A 24,396-nucleotide genomic window follows, 5' to 3' on the forward strand; every position below is an offset into this window, starting at 1 on the left:
AAGGTTACGTGATCCGGTTTTAGCCAGCAGCTTTGATCACATCTTCCCAACAGCCGCAGGTATCACATCCCACCGATGCCAGTTTTGCTCCAATGGACAGAGCAACACATTTTGCACTATCAACTCAACTCCATTTCGTGTCTACATCTCAGTACAATCTGTTAGTGCAAGCTGTTAACCAATGGTCTTGATCTAAACTTACTGCACAGCTTGACTTGCTTCCATGCTCACCCCTTTCATTTAACCCTTCCTTCCTCACACATTGCACAAGGTGCAACAAGAGAATCTTGCAATTCACTCCTATGATCTGCAAGGCAGATGAAGCATTTAAAAACAACTACCAGATGTAAAGACGGACTTCATTCAGCTTTTAGGTCTGGTGCTAGTGCAGAGGTCTTCAAGTTGACGAGAATTAGTACGCTATTAGGTAAGATATGCAGGGGAGGAGAACAGAAGAGCATTGCTCAAGGCACCTCAGTGTAGTTGCTTTGGAATGCATCTGAAGCCCAGAGATACTGAAAATTCTGTCAACTGCCATTTAGTTCTTTACTTCTTAGGCCTGGTCCACACTACAGCGTTAAATTGATTTAAACAGCGTTAAATCGATTTAATGCTGTACCCGTCCACACTACAAGGCCCTTAAAATCGATTTCTGTACTCCTCCCCAACGAGAGGAGTAACCCTAAAATCGATATTACTATATCGATTTAGGGTTAATGTGGAAGAAAATCAAAGTTATTGGTCTCATTCTTTTACTGAGCTACCCAGAGTGCACCGCTCCGGAAATCGATGGTAGCCTAGGACCATGGATGCACACCACCGAATTAATGTGCCCTAGTGTGGACGCGTAAAATCAATTTTATAAAACCAGTTTTATAAAACCGGTTTTAATAATTTCGATTTTATGCTGTAGTGTAGACGTGGCCTTATTGAACTACAACAGTTTCTGCCCTTAGCGGAAAGCAGAGAGTTTACCTACGCAGCCTCAGGGCTTGTCTACACTTGGAAATCTACTTAAGTAGCTACTCCTGCGTGGACACCAGAATAAGAACACATCCACCTGGAAACACCCAAATATCTGTATTGGGAGAGTTATTCTGGTAAGTTACCGAAGTTATACAAGCCCTTAGTCTATGGCAGGGGTTCTCAAACTGGGGGTCAGGGCCCCTCAGGGGGTCATGAGGTTATTACATGGGGGGTCGCGAGCTGTCAGCCTCCACCCTAAACCCCGCTTTGCTTCCAGTATTTATAATGGTGTTAAATATATTAAAAAGTGTTTTTAATTTATAAGGGGGGGGGGGCTTGCACTCAGAGGCTTGCTATGTGAAAGGGGTCACCAGTACAAATGTTTGAGAACCGCTCGTCTATGGCATCATCTAACCAGTCTGTCTCTCCACACTCTAGCTATTGCAACAAAGCGATGATGAAAGCAACACAGTCTGGAAGTCCTGACATTACTGTTGTGTGAATCACGAATGAACACACAGAACAAGCCACCCTTGACTGTGATGACGCAGATGATCTCTCCAAGTGCTGCTCTCTAGCAACAGTTTGTCTAACCAAGCAAGGACAGCGAATAAAAATGGCCCTGACAATGCCTGGAATTCTAGCACACGGGAAAATGAAAAAATCCAGACTTGCCTATCTGCTCTGAAGAACACACATCATTAACATGTGTTTTATTATCTATTATGTACCTAACAGGTCCCAAGGAAGAGCAATGACCCACTGCGCTAGGTGCTGTACAAACCCTGAGAGTCAGTCCCTGTCCCAAAGAGCGTATCATCTACATAGACAAGACAGACAGAGGGTGGTAGGGGAGAGAGGAAGTAACTTGCTTAACGTCACCCAGCAGGTCAATGGCAGAGCTGGGAACAGATCCCTGCTCTCCTGACTCGCTCTCCAGTGCCTACCCACTAGACCATCCTTCCTTCTCTAAGAACCGAGTGGCCAACAGATTAAATCCTTTATTTTCTTGGGTGTTCAGCAAGGAGCCTGTGAACCTAGATTAGAACTGGTCTATAAACTTGCACTGAGAGTTCCCTGGTTATGAGGCACGTCCCGGCTTCACAGCACCTGCCTGATTGTTAAACTGTGCGCATGGCATGTCGAGTGACGCTGTTCCAAAGGACAGTCTGTTGGCATTAAGGAACACAGGGGAGTCTTATGCCTCTCACTCTAGGGCAGGACACATCAGCCTTTCCTCCTTGCTACTCACTCCTGGTCCTCCTATGCACCCCAGAGCCCCTTGCACCACTTCCCATCACTGGCAGAACATCCTGTGCGGATCAGTAAACTACTTCTAGGGTGCTGGTGGCACCGGAGCAGAAGCGAAGGCGGAGAAAATCAGGCTTGGAACGCAGCATTCAGGGTGAGCTAAGGGAGCTCAACTACAAAGCAAACTAAGGACAAAGCACCAGAGAGATGTGCTTTCGAACAGGCCTCATCTGCTCATTTCGAAAACTCCACCCCACTGAATTCAAATACTCGCCATTACACAGAACCATTGAGGGGAAGGAGTTTCTTGGTAGGAAGGAGCAGGTGAAATTTCAACCCTCAAAAGGTGCTTAAAAACTGAGAGAGACCAAGGCCCTGATTCAGCAAGGTACCTGAATGCTGGCATGCTGCTTCCGCTCACGTTTAAATACCTTGCTGAGCTTTCGTAGATTCTAAGGTCAGACAGGATCACTGCTATCATCTAGACTGACCTCCTGCATAACCCAGGCCAGAGAATTTCACTTACTGATCGTGCACCAAGCCCATCACTTCTGTCTGAAACTGGGGTCCGTGTGCTCCCTCTAAGGGTATGTCGACAGACGCAGTGCTAGGCCTCTTGCTACGCTTCAGAACCCAAGCCACAACATCCACACAGCCTTACTTAGCACCGTGCCTGTGAGCCCAAGTCTGTTGATCCAGGCTCGGAGGCTCATTGCAGCAGGCTGCATACACATACCCTAAGTGGGTAGTCCATGTGTTCATTTTTGCATTTATCTATCGCTTTTCACCAGAGGAGCTTACCAACATTAACCCTCAGAACACCCCCAGCGGGGAAGGCAATCACTCATACTCCTCTGAGAGACAGATCAACAGAGTTCGCTGAGAGCCAGCAAAAGAGCGTCCCGGTTCCCAGCCACAATGAACAACACTCTCACAATGAACAATTAGCTCCAGCCCCCAGTTCTGCAATATCATCTACTAAACCTCAGCGATGCCTCTCCCCAAAGCCACTCTGAGCAGCCTCAGCTGCTAAGCCCATGGCTGGCCATGTGTAATGCCAGACTTCTGGATGTCTAGCAGTAATCCAATCACAGTCACTGCTTGCCTGTCCACATCCTTTATTATATCCTGGCTGGATTCCTGGGAATAGTCCAAAAACAAACAAATGCTCAACCTACAAGGCAACTGGGTTGGATTATCCATCTCCTCTAGGGGGAGAGGTAACTCTGCATCTCTTGGCATGAAAGCAGAGCTCTGTTAGTCTGCACACAGCTTCCTTATTAACAAAGGAGGCTGAGAATATTCCCCTCCCCAGATGTTGAGAGCATGACTCTTTAAACAAAAAACCCAGAAACCCAGTATCAAGCATGAAATCCATACAAAATAGCCAACACAAGAAGCTCTCATGACCCTGACTAATTTAGTTTTATGAAGACTGCTCCCAGCACCAACCATCTGAGTTTGCACCAAACGCTATCTGGGAGGCTTACTAAAGGAAACCTTTACAGAAACACGGCTATCCTTTAAAAAAGCAATGGCATTTCTGGATCTGTATTTAAAATATACTTGTCAGGAAGACACAGACGTCAATTGTCAGGTGAGACTGCAACAGAAATGCTCTTTTTCTCCTAGAAAGGTTGCTAAAGACAAGGTCGAGCTACTTGACTTCTCAAAACGCAGTCAGGAAAAAAGGTTACCCCAAGGACTGCCAGTGTATATGGCTAGCAGCCCCCTTTCCCTGCATTGCTGTACATCTGGATACTTGAGAGAATTAGCTAAAGATTTATTTACTTTTCACAACCACCGCATGCATCACATCAGTCTCTCCCACGTGGCACTGAACTACTCCAGCTTGAAAGAATTAGCCTCGTACGGCAGCGCAAGGAGCCACAAAGCGTTCAATATTTCAGCCTTTAAATGCGAAGAGAGACATGACAGTGAGTGCAAGATAACCATCAGCTGCAGATAACTCACTCGCACTGGAGGCTGTGACTCCTTCTGCGTGCGCACGGGGGGGGGGGAGGCGGGTGCAGCAGAATGAGATACCCCCGGCCTCGCTCAGAATGAGATCCGGGGTTGACTTTCTGCGCTATCCCCCCACCAGCAGCTTGGAGCACTCAAAGGCTGCGTCAACGTCAGAGGTTTTCTTGACGTTGATTCCAAGCAAGGCTGATAAATGGGGGTGGGGGGGGACCTCACAGAGAAACAGGCAGCTCTGAGAAGCTAATGCATACGCTGAGGTAGAAACACCAGCCGTGCTCGCTGGCAGTCGTTAGTTACCCCTTCAGCCTGCCGCCCAAGCTGCTTCCAGACCCACCGTCAGCCTCCAGACAACAGCAACAGCCCTTTGCCCCTGTTTCAATGAACTAGAAAGAAAGCAAACCCAGGGCTCGGGGAAGAAGAGGATGAATCAACGTGCTCCCTGCTGCTGAGCGCTGCGATGTCTGTGTTCAATTAGTGATCTCCAATGCCAGTTCAGAGCAGGAGGGGGGTGGGGAAGGGAGGCCAACTCCCCAGGGAATCGTAATATAATCATTTAAGCTGGCTGCCTTGCAAATCACGGAGCGCCAGTTCTGCCCTGGCTCCGCGCCAAAGCCTGAAGAACTGCGAAAAGAGGCCTGACTGGAAAGCTCGCTACTGTGGCTTGGATTTCAGTGTAGGTACCAGCCCCGTAGGAAGCTGATCCAGATCAAACAAGCGGATTACACATCGGGCTTTCAGCAGGAGAAGAGGGAGAATCTGAGATGGTTTCCCATTCCTCTTACCCAATCCCAACTATTCCCTTCTGGAGCATTGGAGGGGGCACACAGGATCACTCCTTTTTCTCTCCCCCTTGTCAGGAAGCGAGCCATTCCCCCAGTTTGCAGTGTCGAACCCAAAGGGAAGACAGGTTTGGTAGCTGAGGTGCGGGACTGGCTCTCAGAGATCTGGGCTCAAATCCCTGCCCAGTCACAGGCTCCCTGCACCACCTTGGCTGCAGCACTGAAGCACACAAAGGTTAAGCTTCTTTGTTTCTGAACTGGGGATCACGACACTTACCCACCTCACAGGGCTGCAGGGAAGGCTCATCCCTTGGAGCCTGTAACGTGCTCCAAGATCACCTGAAGGAAGGTGCTATATGAAGCACAAAGAATTATCAGGACTTGGAAAACTTTCCCACTGGCTACAAGGCAGGATGAAAAATACTCTGGGGGTTGGAGACATGATCGTTCCTGTAAGACTACATGCCTATGGCCTGCCACAGTCTGCGGACTGGTGGGAACCTAATGGCTGAGATGGGTGCTCTCTTGTTCCAGGTGGAACTGGAAGGGGAACAAGCCATGAGGAGCAGACGTTCCACAGGAGCAGACATTTTCTGACACCAGGAAAAGATGGTGGCTCCAGCTTCGGTTGGAGCCACCAGCACTTCCTGTTGGCTCTACAACCTGAGCTCACATGACCTATTTCCCATTATTCCCCAGTCAATTTAATGCTTCAACAGCCTGGATTGCTGCCATATCTGGAGTGCTGGGATCATTACCAGGCAGTTAATGCCAGACACTGGAGGAGAGTTCAGAGAGGAGAAACAATAACAAGGAGATTGGAGGGAACGTTTCTATTTTAAGAGCTTCCTCCTGCTTAGCAACCTGAATCTGGTACTTACCGTCCCTAGCACTGCGTGCCAGGTGCTACCAATGGCTGATGCACGAACAAAGAAACCACCATGACAGCAATATGTGGAGGTGGTAGAAGTGGAGGGATGTTTGCTGGACAGTAAAATGCAAATAGGTAGCAAAATAAACTATTTCATAGTAGGCATGAATAAGTAACTGGTTTGCACAGTCGCTGACCTCCAAAGGGAGATTGTTCCCTAGGAAGTTCTGCAGCAAAACCAGTCCAGGTCAGAAAAGTTTTAGCGCACACTGGAGTTTTCAGGCTACCACTGTTCTCTCTCCTCACCCTGCACCCATTCCACGCTTCCCAACGATATAAACTGTGGAAGGGATGTTAAAGCTTGTGCTTCAGGATTTAAGCTAATCTGACTAATAGAGACCAGGAGGATATCTAATGTAGGGGGCAGATTATCCCACACCTTCTTGCACCTTCCTCTGAAGCACTGGATGCTTGAGACAGGACACGGGGCTAGGTTGACCTCAGGTCTGAACCAGTCTGGCAATCCCTAGGTTCCCTTCCTGTTACTCTCTTCTTACTGCCACCCTCTCCGCTCTAGAAGATGGCCCTGTACTCTGTGCGCCCCTACATAATCAGCTAGTCAGCCCCGTATTCTGTGCGCCCCCACATAATCAGCTAGTCTCCCCCATCTCAGAGTTTTCGTACTTCCAAAGGGCATCTAGGAAAGAAAACAAACGTGTCTTCTCCTCCCTACCCCACCCCAATAAAACCCAAATAAGGAGGCTAATTACCTGGTGAGTGCGAGAATATGCTTTGTGATTCCTCCCACCTTTCATTAAGCTTGTTGCCCACTTAATTTGTGCACCATGTTGTCTAGCTAATGTTGTCTCTGCTTCTCTATGACAAGATGGTCTTCTTTGTTACTTGCCTGTACAACACCTAGCACGATGAGGCCCCAATCCTTGATTTGGGCTCCTATACGCTACCATGATAACCGCCACCCATTTCTTGTTTTCTCCCCAGTCACAGATTTGAAGGGTAAGGGACCACTGTGATCATCCACTCTGACCTTCTGCATGATCCAGGCCACAGACTTCACCCAGTGGTTCCTGAACCCAGCCTAGCAGCCTGTTGCAGAATTTGAGCACCTCTTTTAGAAAACTTGTCAGTGATGGGAAGTCACCACAATCCCTGGAAAAAGCTCCCATTCCCATAGTTCCTGCTATAATGGTTAATTACCCTCCCTGTTAATTGGCATCTTATTTCTATTCTGAATTTTGCTGACTTAAGCTTCCAGCTATTGGCTCCTGTTATAGCTTTGTCAGCTGCTGCCTGCTAGTATCCTAACTTCTCACTATGTCGGTAATTAGACTCTGTAGGAAACCCTGTACAAAGACATGGTCCCTATCCTGAGGGAATTACAGGTCCATAGCACCCACATGGCCCAAATCAACCAACAGGCCTCAACTCTGACCAGTGGGTACAAGCAGCTGTGTTTGGGCTCACTGAAATTCCTTGGCCTTTCTGCCAAGACGACCAACCAATCTTGCCAGTTGCAGCAGTAATTGTGGACATTGCTAAACCCAGGGTTATGAGTTCAATCCTTGAGAGGGCCATTTAGGGATCTGGGGCAAAAAAAATAGTTGGAGATTGGTCCTGCTTTGAGCAGAGGGCTGGACTAGATGACCTCCTGAGGTCCCTTCCAACTTTGATATTCTATGATTCTATTTGTTCCCTAGGAACTGGACTGAGACCATCATACCATTTTATGGGTCAATCAGAGCGAAAACGTCAGCCCTTGCTGGAATCTGAACCCTCAGCCTCAAGATAAAAGGGTTGTGTAACTATTCATGTGCTGCCCACCTTTCAATAAGAGGCTCCCTCAAAAATATCCCAATTAGACTGCGGACAGGCTCATGTCCTCCCAGGGTGAGGATGCTGCAGAGGAAGGAATTCCCCCCTGCCCCTTCCCCCAAAAAGTAACAAACAAAAATTCCTCTCATACCAGTTCCAGAGGCAAAATAAATAAAACCTGCTCTTCAGAAGTATTTTTATGAGCCCCAGCGACATGACATCTCTGACAGTGCTTAACAGAAGCAGAGAAGAACAGGTGAGTTCCAGCGACAGGGGAACCATTCCAGTTTAGTGGCAGAATTTTGACGAGCTCACATGACATCCTACTCCTTCCAGTGCCATATCCCTGTCTACAGCCTATCTTAACTTCCCTCAGTCATTAAGTCCCTCACTCCTACCTGGCATTCGTGTCAATCTTTCCATACTTTGTAGGCAAGGGTCTCCCGGTGCCCCATGGCAGAGCAGTATCTCACAGGGCTCCAGTCTATGTCCGGCACGAGTTTTGCTCTGGAGGCTTTGCACGCCACAGTTGCAAATGGGCCTGTGGGTTTTTGTAATGCCCTTGATAATGGAGGCAATAACAGCTTTTTATGCATCTGCTGAAGCCATTGTCTCTTACTCATCACAGACACCAAGCAGCTTTTCAAACCACCCAAAGGCTTTACACAAAATCCCAGCTTGCTAGCAGACTGTTTCCTCTGTGGAGACGGGGCGGGGAGGAGTATTTACAAGAGAAGGGAGAGGGGATTGGCAGAGTGTGGGTTGAGTGGTTTCAGCATCAGATTAGGAATCTGAAACGCCTAAGGTATAGCCACATCTCCTGCCTCAGTTTCCCTATCTATAAAACAGGGATAACACTGTGTAAGACCTCATCAGCTGAGGTCTGTACAACACTATGAATGTGGAAAGCGTCCTGTAAGTGCTAATGGTCACTGTACTACTCGGTCAAATAGGCTACTTTTCATGGGGGAAATTTCAAATGCTTCACCAGCCACAGTTAACCCATTTTTCCAGCACTGCCGGTTTACTCCCTGGCTATGCTCGTCGGACTATGGGATACGTCTACATTTAAACCGTTAAAGTGGTTCACTCACTATAGCCACAGGAGGGGCTCTCCTATCCCAATAGTTAATCCACCTCCCTGAGAAGCAGTAGCTAAGTCGACGGAAGAATGCTTCCATCGACCTTGGGCTGTCTAAACCAGGGGCTAGGTCGGCTTAACCGTGTCACTCAGGGGAGTGGATTTTTCACACCCCTCAAGGACATAGCTGAGTGAACCCAACATTTTAGTGTAGGCCTGGCCTGAGAGCAGTAACTATTCTCATTGCTCATCAACCTTCAGAAACATACACAGGTATGGTCTTTATCCATCACTGAAAGTCAACCTCCTCTGAGAGGAAACATAGCAGCGGTTTACACTGTTCGCAGGAGCTCTTAACTCTTTAGTGTAAGACATGAAGAATCCTATATATAGGTAATCGAAGATACCCCTCTGGGGTACAAACAGTATATTGCTGAATTTGACAGGGGAAAAAGACACCACGCTTAAAGAACTTTATGGTTAGTGCTGACCAGGAAGTCAAAAAACTTGACCAATCCCTCACCCCAGGAAATCTCTCTCCAGTTTTCCTATCCGTGCTAGCTCTGCTGCTTAAGACAACACATGGTCTACCACACTAGCAAATAACAGCTAAGGTACTCCACACAGTACAAGGCTATCAGCTGCAGTTGAGCAATACATCACAGAATAACTCAAAAGACTCTACCAGCATGGCTCTTCCTCTGGTGGAAAAATGCCAGGAGCTCTTTAAATGAACATGGATGGTCAAGAGCAAGATTATGGCACCTCAAGCAGAAGCTGCTACGATGGCATCAAAGATAAAGCACTTTCTGCTCACAAGCCAGGCATGGGCCGTATCTTACACAGAGGGGGGCCTCTGGGAGTCTGGAGGGCAGAAAGACATCGAGCCAGCAAGCATTCCTGTTCCACAAGCCCTGCTCCCCCCTGAATGATTAAGCACCAACTTGCTCACTGGGCTTTGCAGTAAGTCCATCCCTTCCTTCCGTCCCAATCATTTACACTATAAATTCTTTGGGTCAGGGATTGGGTCTATCTCGGTTCTTAGGCAGCTCCTGCCACCACGGAACCGAACATCTTCACTTTGCGTCCTGCAGACTTTACACTCGGGGCTGCACATTTACAACAGCAATTCCACTGCAGAACAGAAAAGAACATCATGATCGTTTTATCATGGTGTCAGCAAATTCCATTCTGGGGATACAAGAGGAATACAGCTGCAAAGATACAAGAGATACGGAAACACTTAACGCTTTATCCTTGCCGCCACCCCTCCCCTGCACCACACACACACCCCTTGACTCAAATTAAACAGAAATAATTACACCACCAATATATAGACTGGAATTCAGGGTATTATTTCAACCCTTTGATGCCAGTCTCTCTGTACACAACATGATTAGCTTGATACAGGCTTGTCTCTAATCCATGCAAACTTTTCTGGCCTATCTTGTTCAGCTTTCCTGCTATCTGGATTTCAGACCGCAACACTCAACCATCCCTGCATCTATTATCTCCTGTATGACTCAGTCCTGAGAGAGCAACAGTACCCTTTCCCCAGTTGCTGCAACCATACATTTTGTCCAGCAGTGGAAGGCTCATCGCTGTGAAACATAAAAACAGTCCTCAGCCTAGCACTCTGTGCTCTGGACACTGCCAGACAGAGCTAGAGGGATAATGCACCAGAGAGCATTATTTATAGTGGTGACAGCAGGAGCAGACGGTGCCAGGAAAATAACTTTTTTTCAATGCGTCGTATACTCTGGATTGGCATAATTTTGTAACCAGCCTCATTACAGGATCTGTTCAGTCTTGATAGGATCCAAAATGCAAATTAGAATTTTATTACCAAACTGAGTTGACTCAGGAGAACATCATTCTGCCAGCAGTACTCTGCATGACTTGTAATCTAGTCTCCACAAATGCACAGTGTGCGAAAGAGGCCTGCACCCAGCACATGGAGCAGACTTCTGTTACATCTGCTACCCCCCTAGACCACCTTCTGGCTTAAGGTATACGAAACAATCAGGTGGCTCGTAAAGCTCTCCCTCAAGTTCAGAGGGCTGTACAAATGCCAAGTCTCGTTACTCAGCCGTCCTTAGTTACTGGTACTTGAGCTCGTGTGTTTATTAACTTTGTTTCTTACACATCAGGCCAGAAGGTGGTCTGCAAAGGAAGTCAAGGCTCCACTATGCCAGGTGACGTACAAACACATGGTAAGAGATTGGTCCTGCCCCAGAAACACTTGCAATCTAAGGAGATGTCTGGAGCTGTAATTTCCAGCTCAGGTAGATGTAGGTGTGCAAGCTTTGAATGACCTAGTGCGCTAAAAACAGCAGCATGGTCGCAGAGACACAGGTGACATGACAGCTACCTGCCCCAAGGTGTCTGACATGACTGTATTGGGAGTGGCTAACCTCTCCCATGCCACCATGGCTCCACTGCTATTTTTAGTGAACTTGCTTAATCAAAGCTAGCACATGTACACCCACCTGAGATTGAAAACCCCCTTCAGCTTCAGCACAGACACACCCTAGCCAGACATGAAATGACACAAGATGGGAGGAGAAATAGACACCTGGAGGTGATGTGACTTGTCAAGGTCACAGCACCTCAGTGGCAGGACCGGGAACGGAACCTACTTCGCTTGACTTCTGGTCCTGTGCACACTAGCCGCTAGACCATATTAACCTACTGATCAGCCTGCTATATATGCTCATAAAGACTGTAACGTAAAGCACAGTGTTCCCTCCCCAACCAGCCATGTCTGGTGTGGTGAGACCCAACCTGGAACAGCATCTCGCCATCATAAAGAAAGGATAAATTGGCAAGGACAACAACAACAACAACAACAAAGATCAAGAAGCTGAGGACTTGGTTTAAGAGGAAGAGTTTAAAGAGTTAACTGTTTATAGCTTGGTTAAAGGGGGCCCTGACAGCTGCCTACATAGAATCATAGAAGATTAGGGTTGGAAGAGACCTTAAGAGGTCATCCAGTCCAACCTCCTGCTCAAAGCAGGACCGACCCCAACTAAATCATCTCAGCCAGGGCTTGTCAAGCTGAGCCTTAAAAACTTCTAAGAATGGAGATTCCACCACCTCTCTTGGTAACCCATTCCAGTGCTTCACCACCCTCCTAGTGAAATAGTGTTTCCTAATATCCATCCTAGACCTCCCCCACTGCAACTTGAGACCATTGCTCCTTGTTCTGTCATCTGCCACTACTGAGAACAGCCCAGCTCCAACCTCTTTGGAACCCCCCTTCAGGTATCAAATCCCTCCCCAACTTTTCCCTTCTGCAGACTAAATAACCCTAGTTCCCTCAGCCTCTCCTTGTAAGTCATGTGTCCCAGGTCCCTAATAATTTTCGTTGCCCTCCACTGGACTCTCTCCAATTTGTCGACATCCCTTCTGTAGTGGGGGGACCAAATACTGCAGGTGTGGCCTCACCACTGCCGAACAGAGGGGAATAATCACTTCCCTAGATCTGCTGGCAATGCTCCTACTAATACATCTGCCTGTATGGTGCATACTTAGGAGTAGTGAATCCAAAGAGAGAAAGCTAACATTTAAGTTGAATATTAGGGGCAACTGCCTGGCAGACATCCTGTAACCCTGTGGAACAGTTTCCCACAATTGTATGGGACATGCAAAACTGGACTGGACAACGATACACTAAGTACATGCGTATATTCTCACGCACTATACTATATCAGGTTCCTGAGTGTTAGCGCAGCTAAAACCTGAGTGTTTTACACCCATGTTTAGCTACGTATAAATGTCTATCAACTTACTTATAGTTTGGACAGAACAATACACTGGGGAATGCATTCAAGCAGCGGTTCTCAGACTAAGACCCTGTAAGCTGCATATAAAAGGCAGAAATATTGGACTGTACCACCTACGTAATTGTCATCAGTGCAGAAGTAAAGCATTCTGAAACCGACACATTAAAGCCCTTTGCGAATTGCCTGATCACAGTTTACAAACTACAGTTCAATGACCAACTGTACTACAGAGTCTGGTGCTGGCTGTCGAGGAACAGTCTAGAGTGCCTCAGCAAATCTTTTCTTTTATTATATACAGAAGGACCCCATTGATCCAGTCTCCTCACCTCCGAACGGGTGGGTATGAGAGACTCAGCCTTTGGGCCAGTCTACACTACTGCTTAAGCTGATGTAATTATGTCGCTCAGGGGAGTGAAAAAGCCACCCCGAGTGACGCAAGTTACAGCGACCTCAGTACTGTCCACACCAGCGCTATGTCGGTGAGAGACGCTCTCCTGCTGACACAGCTTCAGCCTCTAGCGGAGGTAGAGTAATTTAGCTGACGGGAGAGAGCTCTCCAGTCATCCCTGCCCCTTTGTTGTCTATGGTAACTTCACTAGTCACAGAATTATAGAATATCAGGGTTGGAAGGGACCGCAGGAGGTCACCTAGTGTAACCCCCTGCTCAAAGCAGGACCAACCCCAACTAAATCATCCCAGCCAGGGCTTTGTCAAGCCGGGCCTAGAGTGTCTTCACCAGACACGCTACAGCAGCACAGCTGAGCCGACGTAGCGCTTCTAGTGTAGACTTGCCCACAGGCTCTCTCAAGCAGCCTATCCAAGCCAACTAGACGTGGGGCTGGCAAAACGGAGAAGGCGTCAAAAATCAAGCCTGCCTCACCTGAAGGATGGATCACGTGGATGAGCATCTGTGAAAGGACAATAATGGGGAGGGGAGGGCAGGGCAGACAAATCAGAAAAGACTTCTCCTTCGAAAAACACAGCAGAAATCCCAGTCAACCTTTTAACTGTACACAGGGATTTCCATGTTGACAGAAGGGAATGCTGGAACTCAGCAACGCAGAACAGGGTCTTGTGCTGGAAAGAAGTGAAACGCCTGCCTTATTCCATATCTATCGCTTCAGAAATGGTAACAGTTTCTCTACTGAGAGAGTAAAAGAAAGCACGTGGTGGGAAGAGGTTTGGAGACAGAGTATTATTCACAAGGCCAGTCTCCGCTTCTGCCAGCCAATCCGCGTATCCCAGCTATGGGCACAATAAAACGGGAACAGCTTTGGCTCCCTCCCATACTGCTGGCAACAGGCAGGTTTTCTGGTTTCTATCTGGGCTGTGAACCAGAAGCAGAAAGTAGGTTACTGTCTCAGCAGCCGCCACCGCCACTGCAAATGAGTGTTTTAAATACAATCAGCAGATCAGCATGCTGGGATTCGGCAGTCCCAACGCATAAACCCAGCTGCTGAGACTGGCTTTCAACATTGCTACGGACATTACTGGGAAATTGTTCAATGCTCGTAAAGAGGATTTTTCTCACCCATGGGCAGATAGGATAATCTCTAAGAACATACGAACTGTCATACTGGGTTAGACCAATGGTCCATCTAGCCCAGTATCTTGCCTTCTGACAGTGCCCAATGCCAGATGCTTCAGCGGGAATGAACAGAACAGGGCAATTATCGAATGACCCATCCCCTGTCGTCCAGTCCCAGCTTCTGGTAGTCAGAGGTTTAGGGACACCCACATCATTGGGCTGCATCCCTAACCATCTTGGCTAAGAGCCATTGATGTACCTGTCCTCCATGAAATGATCTCATTCTTTTTTAATCCGGTATCAGAGGGGTAGCCGTGTTAGTCTGGATCTGTAAAAGCAGCAAAGAATCCAGTGGCACCTTATAGACTAACAGACGTTTTGGAGCATGAGCTTTCGTGGGTGAATACCCACTTCATCAGATGCATGTAGTGGAAATTTCCAGGGGCAGGTATATATATGCAGGCAAGCTAGAGATAATGAGGTTAGTTCAATCAGGGAGGATGAGGCCCTGTTCTAGCAGCTGAGGTGTGAAACCAAGGGAGGAGAAACTGTATAACCCAGTTATACGTTTGGCCTTCACAACATCCCCTAGCAACGAATTCCACAGGTTGACTGTGCATTGTCTGAAGAAGTACTTCCTTTAATTTCTTTTAAACCTGCTGCCTCTTAATTTCATTGGGTGACCCCTGGTTGATGTTATACAAAGGGATAAATAACACTTCCTTATTTAGTTTCGCCACACCATTCATGATTTTATAGACTTCTATTATATCCCCTCTTTAGTCATCTCTTTTCCAAGATGTACAATCCAGTCTTTTTTAATATCTCCTCACAGAGAATCTGCTCTGTACCCCTAATCATTTTTGTTGACTTTCTTTGTAATTTTTTCAATTCCAATCATATCTTTTCTGAAATGGGGTGACCAGAACTGCACATAGCATTCAAGGTGTGGGTGTACCATGGATTTATATAGTGGCATGATGCTATTTTCTACCTTTTATTATCTATCACTTTCCTGATGGTTCTTAATATTCTCTTAGCTTTTTTTGACTGCTGCTGAAGACTCAGCGGATGTTTTCAGAGAACTATCCAGGAGGACTCCAAAGATCACTTTTTGAGTTGTAACAGCTACAGTAGAACCTCAAAGTTAAGAGCATCTCAGGTATGGAGGTTGCTTGTAACTCTGAAATGTTTGTCACTCTGAACACAATGTTATGCTTGTTCTTTCAAAAGTTTACAGCTGAACACTGACTTAATACAGCTTTGAAACTTTATTATACAGAAGAAAAATGCTGCTTTTAACCATCTTAATTTAAATGAAACAAGCATAGAAACAGTTTCCTTACTTTATCAAATTGGTGTTTTTTTAAAACTTTTCCTTTATTATTTTAGTAGTTTGCTCTTAATATAATACTGTATGGCATTTGCTTTTTTTTCTTTTGTCTCTGCTGCTACCTTCCGGTTCCAAATAAAGTGTGTGGTTGACTGGTCAGTTTGTAACTCCGGTGTTCATAACTCTGAGGTTCTACTGTAATTTCGACCCCATCATTTTGTATGTATAGTTGGGATTATGTTTTCCAACGTGCATTACTTTGCATTTATCAACACTGAATTCATCCGCCATTTTGTTGCCCAGTGACCCAGTGTTGTGAGATCCCTTTGTAACTCTTCACTGTCTCCTTTGGACTTAACTATCTTGCATAGTTTTGTATCATCTGCAAACTTTGCCGCCTCACTGTTTACCTCTTTTTCCTGATCATTTTATGAATATGTTGCACAGCACCGGTGGCAATACAGAACCTTGGGGGACACCACTATGTACCTCTCTCCACTGTGAAAACTGACCATTTGTTCCTATTCTTTGTGTCCTATCTTTTATCCAGTTACTGATCCATAAAAAGGACTTTCCCACTTAATCTATAACTGCCTACTTTGCTTAAGAGCCTTTGGTGAGGGACCTCGTAAAAGGCTTTCTGAAAGTCCAAGTACACTATAGCCACTGGATCCCTCTTGTCCATATTCTTATTGACATCCTCAAAGAATTCTAGTACATTGGTGAGGCATGATCTCTCTTTACAAAAGCAGAGTTGACTCTTCCCCCACATACAGTCTTCATTCATGAGTCTGATAATTCTGTTCTTTACTACAGTTGCAACCAACTGGTACTGAAATTAGGCTTATGGCCTGTAACTTACAAGATGGCTTTTTAAACCCTTGTTCTCCCCGAGTTTACCCCTTTTCAAAGGATCCCAAGGGATTAGGGATCAAAGGACAGCAAGCTCTCAGCGTTGGCTAGCAGGACGCTAGGCTCAGCAGTCAGCCCCCCAAACAGACCACACTACCAACTTCAATCAAGCAGGCATATGGCAAGCAAGCGCACAACAAACTAACAGAGAAATAGAGCTAACAAGTGTGGTGTCAACAGGGCTGAGTGCAGCAAAGAGTGAATTGTGATTCCCTAACCACATGAACAGAAACAGAAGTTGACTTCTGAGAGGAGGCAAAGAGAGGAGGAATCCAACTCCCACCCCAGCTGCTACAGCAGACAGAGGGCCATACTCCTGTAGTTACCTTTGGGACGGGACTCACTTGCCATTATAAGCTCAATAGTCACATATATGCCCTCCCACTTGGAAAAAGAAAATAAAGACTCCTTTCTGCCTAGAATTACGTGTGTCTTCTTGACAGAAGGGACTTTTGGGGGAAATACTGAGGCTGATCAGACAGGGGACAACAGCAGAGGGAAATGAAGCAGCAGATGAGAGGAAAAAGCAACTCTCCCCTAGCTGCTTCTGTGGAAGATGGAACAGGTTGGACCTCATGTGGGCCTTTCGTTTGCAACAACTGTTTTAAGATTGTGGGATGCTGGGAGAATGAAAACAGCAAACAACAAGATTAGATAGCTATTCACCTTACATGTGGATGAACACAAGATAATCCAAACGAGAATGTTGCCTAACCCCTTCCAGAGATGGTTTAACCACTTCAGACAGGGAAGGAACTGGGAGACCAAGGTAGGGACTGCTGGCTGGAACAACTCAAAACCTATCTGATTACTGTTAAGAACAGGAGCTACTCATTCATTCTGCATTGGCAGCATCGGTGTAGGGGGAGAGCTTCCAACTTCAGATGTTGCAATACTGCTTTAGAGGCAGGCGTCAGGACAAATCTGGCACAAGATGCACGTTTTGCAATAAGATTATACAACACCTAAAACTATTAGAAATGCTTTTCATAAAAAAACTGTTTCCATTACGATATTCCCTTGCAACGTTTGCAACCCTCTAGAGTATCTGCAATATGGCAATGACCAACAGTGTAGACTAGTCCATGTCATTGCTCAAGCTGAGAGAAATTCAAGAGTAAACCAGATATATAAATAATGAGACGCCAGACTGACGACTTTCACTTTAATTGCTGATAGCGTTTCTGGTAACTGTGATTTTTAAAAAAAAAAAACTTGACAGTGTCCCTCAATTATAATATGAAATAGAAACATTCATATGGTTGATGAATACATTTAAGATTCATTGCTGTCATGGCAACCAACTATTACTAAAAACCTGAAACAGAAGCTGAAATGATCCAGTGAAAAACAGAGTTATAGCTGCAGTTCTGTACTGCAAGCTACAGGACACTGTAGTTCAGAAATAATGGAAATTGGAAAACTTCTGAGAGACAAGACCTTCAGAAATAATTAACCTTAACTCTGGCTTCCCATATGCTTGACTAATCTCAATTTATATTCTCAGAACACCTTCATACTCCAATACAGCCCCTTTTCTACATTTCTAATATAAGTAATATAGCAATACTACAGGTACACAAGGCATCTGTGTGATATATTATCCATCATCCTCTCTCTCCAACAGTAACCAGTTCTCGATGCCTCAGAGGAAGGTACAAGAAACCCCATAATTGTCCATTAGGGAACCATTATCCCACACTACTGCATGCAGGCACCTCATAACTATAAAGGGTCACCCGCAGCCATTTTCACATGGTATGCCCTCCCCTCCCCACCAGCCTGACCCCCCTGGTTCATGAGACCCTATACCTTCCCCCCTCACACAGGAGTCTCAACCCAGGGAATCGGCCTCCCTTCCCCTCACAGGAGTCCCTCCCTCCCCCACTCCAGTCCCCATCCTCCTGACGAGCCGTGGGTCACCCTGCTTTCCTGTGCCAAGAGGAACAGGAGCCTCAGCCACCACGTGGGTATGTCAAGGACCCAGTATGCGGAGCAGGACCCAGCTGCCATGCCGGCAGCGCTCCAAGAGGCCATATGACCTGCACGCTATAATGGAAGCAGCTGCCAATGTTTGTGCATGCAGCAACAGTTCCCAGTTGCAATGGGCCCGAGTTTTTTCCCCCACTTGTAAGTTACAGGTAAAAAAATGCAACACAGGAGAAAAACCAGCCAGGTGAGAGCCTTAGAACCCCTGTCTGTGGCACCCTCCTCCACAGGCGATCTATGAAATATACATCAAACACCATTCCTTCCCCATCCCGCTTTTCTATTTTAGGAGAGAAACCACCCCAGCGTTACATTTCCCGCCTACGTACAGCTCATCCCACCAGCATACTCACAACTGACACTGGTCTCTCTGTAAACAGACTTTAAAAGAACCCTGAAAATCACCGGTTGCTATTGTGAGGAGGCAGCACAACCCATTACCAGGTTATTTAACAGGTCTGGCCTTGTCTCCTCAACTGCCCGGGAATGGCGATCTTGCCTGAGACACGCTCGCTTCCTGCAGCTGCCTGTCAGTTCGGTAACCGGCAGCCAGGAACTCCCGAGTTCCAATCCTGCCTTCGATGCCGACTCTCCATCTGTGACGGGGCACGTCAGCTAGCCACACTACCCCCATTCTGTCACCTGTAGAACGTGGTAACACCATACCCTCGCAGGGGTTAGGAGGAGTCAGCAATTTACATGTTGTGCTTATTGTCCTGAGATTTTTGACTTCACACCAGGACAAAAGCAGGCCGACGGTATCGTTGTTTGAACAAAGCCTGTGAGTTAGCAACAAATGGGGTAAGTCACAAAAAGTTGACAAGCAAAAGGACTTTGTTCTGTTTGCATGAGCTTCCCTTCTGCCCCAGCTACTCACCTGTCCCCCATTACTGGAGTCTCCAAGCACCTCAACCTGTAATGCACTGATCCTCCCAACGCCTTGTGCAGCAGGGCACTGCTGTTACCCCCTTGCACAGGAAAGAGAACTGCTCCTAGATCTCCCAAGTCCCAGGCTAGCACTTATAAAGGGGTCCACTCACAGCAGGTGCGCCTCCTTGTGGCTGGGTTTGGGAATTCACTCTCACCGCATCTGAAACCCCCTTCTCTCGGTTGCTTGTGCTGTGCCCCCTCACTCTCCAGGACTTCGGGTGCTGCTTCTCCTTGACTCAGCCCCAGCATGATGCCAGGAGGTTCTGTGCCAAGTGCCATCTTTTACGTTAGGCAAATACCACCAACGGTCACTCGTGTTCATTAAAGATGCCCTAGGACTTTTCACAGGAGCATTAACCCGGATGCCTTGGCTAAGACTGGGCAGTTGTATTCAGTCCATCTAAACTCACCATGGGTACAATACTATTGACTTCCTGTCCTAAACTGCTACACAGCATTTCTGCGAGCGGTTCAACTGCTCCCCCCAAGAAGTGGCTGCATTGTGACAGTGGGAGAGAAAAGCAAGAGCCACCAGTATGTCGTTTGGGATTCCTCAGAAGGACACTGCCACCTGAATCTAAAGCATCAACAGCCAGGCCTGAAGATACAACGTAGTGGCATGTCCTCTACCCAGGACCACACTGCAGAGGAGCTGTATCATCACTTCAGCACTGTTCCAATTCTATCAGACTTGCTTTGGAAAGAAGAGCCAAGAGCGGCCTATAGTGAGGTGATCTCTACCCTTAATCTATGCCACTTGAAGCCTCCAGCCCATGAAAATCCCTTCCAGGAGGAATCGCTAGGCGAAACTTCCACCTTGCGCCCCACCCTCCCCCAGCCCTGTGACAGCTCTCCGCCCACCCCCAAGGCACCCCCCCTTGTGGCAGCTCCCCCCCCACCCTGAGATGCCCCCCGCAGAAGCTCCCCACCTCCACCCTGAGGCCTCCCCCCATGGCAACTCCCCCCGGCCCAGGGAGCCGTGTGGCAGATCCCCGCCCCAGCTCACCTCTCCTCCGCCTCCACCCCCAGCATGCCATCGTTGCTCCACTTCTCCTGCCTCCCAGGCTTGTGGTGCCACCAATCAGCTGTTTGGTGCCGCAAGCCTGGGAGGCGGGAGAAGCAGAGCGGGGCAGTGTGCTCAGGGGAGAAGGCGGAGCAGCGGTAAGCTGGGGCGGAGAGTTCCCCTGCGTGCCGCCTCTCCCCTCCTTACTTGCTGTAGGCGGCCCTCCCTGTGCCCTCCTGTCGCCTAAATGCCGACGAAGACCGGGGCGGCCGAAGATCCTGCAGTCGCCGCCAAAGGACCTGAAATGTCATCCCCTAAATGCTAGCTCCCTAGGCAACTGCCTAGGTCATCTAATGGGCTGCACCAGCCAGGGCTGCCAGGGGCGGGGTGGGGGGGTGGGGGGGAAGTGGGGCAATTTGCCCCAGGCCCCGGGTCCCACAAGGGCCCCCACGAGAATATAGTATTCTATAGTATTGCAACTTCTTTATGGAAGGGGCCCCTGAAATTGCTTTGTCCCGACCCCCTGAATCCTCTGGGTGGCCTTGGCACCGGCCCTGACACCAGGGACATCAATCGGATTTCTGGTAAGCAGAGCGAGACCAGCTCAGATTCCTATGCTCATCACGCTGTGAGTGTAACCATATTCCGTACAGTTACCCTGATTTGCATGAATAGGTGTTTACTGTCTGAGAAGCATACCTGCAAAGCCATGCTCTGAACACACTCACAGGGCGCTTGTTAGCAGGATGGCTCAGGTGTTTAAACAATCACAGTTAGCAGGATTCTGCATCTTCCATATGCCAGCACGTGGCCTGGTTGGTAATCAGTGGTTTCTATTACAAGTGCATGCTTCTAAGAGGCACCTGTTGCAGAAAGTCCTCTGGGTGCTTGAAAAGAAATAACTGGAAGCAACTGCATTTTTTGTAACATGGCTGGAAAAGAAATTCAGAACAATTTAATAAGAGAGGACTGCTGGACTACTCTGCTTTAAGCATCTAATGTGCATTAAGCTAAGATTTCTTAGTGAGTTACATCAAGCTAATGCTAAATGAAAGCACAAGTAAACGTAAAACAGAAGTGAAAAAGTGTATAGAATGCCATTAGCCATCCCCTCACAGAGCAGAAGTTATCTGTGCATCACATCGGACAGTCCTCTGCCTATGGACTGTTCACTGATTACTGCAACCAAGTGAGGAACACAACTGTCTCATACGACTATGAAAGTGCAGAAGAATGGACTGGGGAGAAACCAAAACAACATTTACATTTATGTAACATCTTTCATCCAGAGATCCCAAAGAACTTTACAGACAAACTGGACAAACTGAACCCGTACCCGACAAAGGACATACAATCACTTCCAGGGTGGCATACACAAGCTCTCTAACAATACACAGGAACACTACTGAACAGCTTAAGGCTGGAAGAATACAATGTCCAACAGAAACTGTACATCCTGTTAATCCCACACCCACCACATACACATTACCAGCTTTACAGACAGCATAGATCAGGGGTCGGCAACCTTTCAGAAGTGGTGTGCCAAGTCTTCATTTATTCACTCTAATTTAAGGTTTTGCGTGCCAGTAATACATTTTAATGTTTTAAGAAGGTCTCTTTCTATAAGTCTATAATATATAACTAAACTATTGTTGAATGTAAAGTAAATAAGATGTTTAAAATGTTTAAGAAGCTTCATTTAAAATTAAATTAAAATGCAGAGCCCCCTAGACCGATGGCCAGGACCTAGGCAGTGTGAGTGCCACTGAAAATGAGCTTGTGTGGCACGCGTGCCAGAGGTTGCCTACCCCTGGCACAGATAGTTACCAGCAATCAAAAGCAAATCAAAATTAGTGAATTAGTTTACATGCTACAATGGTTCGAAAACGAAAAACTGTAAGTTTCAGAACATAACACACTGGAGAAGAGAGTGAGATTTACCCCAATATTTACCCAGAAAGCTGCAAAGTTATTTTTTGCACCAATTTTCACCAGTTATTACATTTCCTGAGATATTTAAACAAAATAAAAACCAAAAAGAAGGGGCCCTTCCAATGACAAACTATTTTTAAAACCAGAAACAGGGTGTTGAATTACTGACACTCAAAAGGCGCTTCTGTAAGAAAACCCACATATGGAAATGTATTTCCCTTGGGTCACAAGCAGTTCTGAAAAGGAGAACTTTTTAAAAGGAGCTGCTGGTCCCCCCAAGAATACCTAGAAATGTTCCTGGTTTAACACAGTTCTGCTTTGACTTTTCTTCCTTATGGTTATTTGCATGAAAACAGCCTCTTTGGTGAAATGCAAATATTTTACACAAATGATGGTGTTTTACATACTAAATTCCCCTGGAGCACGCAAGAGAGGGGGAGGAAGTATTCTTTACATTTCAGACCCTGCGAGTCATACAATCAAGGTCCAAATGACTATAAATCCTCCAAATTGCTGTATTCGGAAACATCATAGGGCCAGGAACTGCAAGATTTTAGGGTACTACACGGTTTCTCATTTTTACTGCATCCCATTTGGGCTTCAGCATAAAAACTTTATTCTGAAGTCTCGAAGTCACAAAATACACTTAAACCCCCCTCTAGTCTGAGCCACTGTGGGATGGGTTCAAAGAATCCCTGGAGCCTGCGTGGAATCTAGTGAAATTCCTGGTAGCTGGGACACCACAGAACCAGGTATTTTGCTGCACCAGAATAATCTGGTTCCTGCTGGTGACTTTGCTCATCTCAAATGGATTGTACGCCACATGCCCCTCATTTCCTTACCACTGGGGGCTCATCGGGCTTGGGGACACATACTTTACACTAACTTGTCCAATGGCAACCTGGATCTTGCCTATGGCTGTACCAGAAAACAGGAGTGTCCCTTTTTCTTGGTGCCATGCTGGAGTTAGTTGGTATGTTAAGTTGTGTTGGATGCAGGCTGTACGTGCCTCTTCCTTTGGGGACAAACTACTCTGACTCGATGTCCTCCTCAGAGCATCGAATAACCTACCTCTCTGACCAAAAGAAAATTTGGCTTCCCAGTTTAGCATGCCATGGCCTGCACTCTAGGGACAGGGCATACTGACAGGAAGTAGCCATGTGCACACTGCTGGAAGGGTCCATATAAGCTGGAGTTTCGTTTTCTTTTCTCTCATGTCGAATGAACTAATCCATTACATGGTTTGAGACGCCAAGCCGCTCAGCAACACATCCCTGAGGGACGCAACACGTCCCATCCAAGCAACCATTGCCAAAATCATCTCCAATGTCACCCGTCTCCTCAACCACACCCCTCCCTTCTCACTCACCTCACTGGCTACCAACTGTACTGAAGTACAAGCTTAAGCGTCTTCTCTTTGCTTTCCAGCCCAACACACCTCCTCCCTGCTCTCTCCTCCCTCGCCCTTTCTACCCCAGTGACACCAGCCTTTATACCCTCTGTCTGTCCCTTACAGCACGCCTCTCTCTGCGGCCTCTTATACTCTGAACGCCCTTTTGTTTGCCAATCCCCCCTTACTCCGCCCCCTCAAATCACTCCTAAAAACGTAGTGGTGGATGTTTACAATTTACAGATGTGGCCCCAAATCATTTCTGTCGCCTGTCTCCTCCCCTCCCCAACTCCTTTTTCATAGATTCAAAGGACAGAAGCAATCACTGGGACCATCTAGTTCAGTGGTCACAAACTGGTAGATTGCGATCAACTGGTCAATCCAGGAGCCTCTGCCAGTCAGTTGCAACCTCCAGCTGCTAAAAATCTGGTGGCGCAGTGGGGCTAAGGCAGGCCCCTTGCCTGCCCCGGCCCCAAGCTGCTCCCAGAAGTGGCTGGCATGTATCTGCGGCCCGGGGAGTGGGGGAAGCGGGTCTCAGTGTGCTGCCCGTGCCCGCAAGCACCACTCCCACAGCTCCCATTGGCCACAGTTCACTGGGGGTCAGGGACAGCAGCAGCACATAGAGCTGCCTGACCCCATCCCCACCCTGGGGACCGCAGAGACGTGCCAGCTGCTTCCAGGAGTGGCATGGGGCCAGGGCAGGCAGAGAGCCTGCCTTAGCCCCGCTGCACCTCCAACTGGGAGCCACCTGTGGTAAGCTCCTCCCAGCCAAAGCCCACACTTCGCACCCCGTCATGCACCCCAATCCCTTGCCCCAGCCCAGAGACCTC

At 47.4% G+C, this 24,396-nt stretch overlaps 1 protein-coding gene across 4 annotated transcripts in view; it reads right to left on the minus strand.

Annotated features, from left to right (window-relative positions):
* Nucleotides 1-24,396, minus strand: part of PTP4A3 (protein tyrosine phosphatase 4A3) — a 166,106-nt gene that overhangs the window by 76,654 nt on the left and 65,056 nt on the right. Inside the window, exon 1 of one of the 4 annotated variants that reach the window (XM_030553887.1) lies at nucleotides 4,535-4,581. The exons of 2 other annotated variants lie outside the window; for them this stretch is intronic. The gene's annotated coding sequence lies outside the window, so the exon portion shown is untranslated. Of the gene's footprint in view, nucleotides 1-4,191; nucleotides 4,238-4,534; nucleotides 4,582-24,396 lie in introns of those variants that run through there. One more of the 4 variants, XM_030553889.1, reaches the window with a different exon arrangement.

The sequence above is a fragment of the Gopherus evgoodei genome, chromosome 2 (assembly GCF_007399415.2).
Source record: "Gopherus evgoodei ecotype Sinaloan lineage chromosome 2, rGopEvg1_v1.p, whole genome shotgun sequence".
Taxonomy (NCBI): domain Eukaryota; kingdom Metazoa; phylum Chordata; order Testudines; family Testudinidae; genus Gopherus; species Gopherus evgoodei.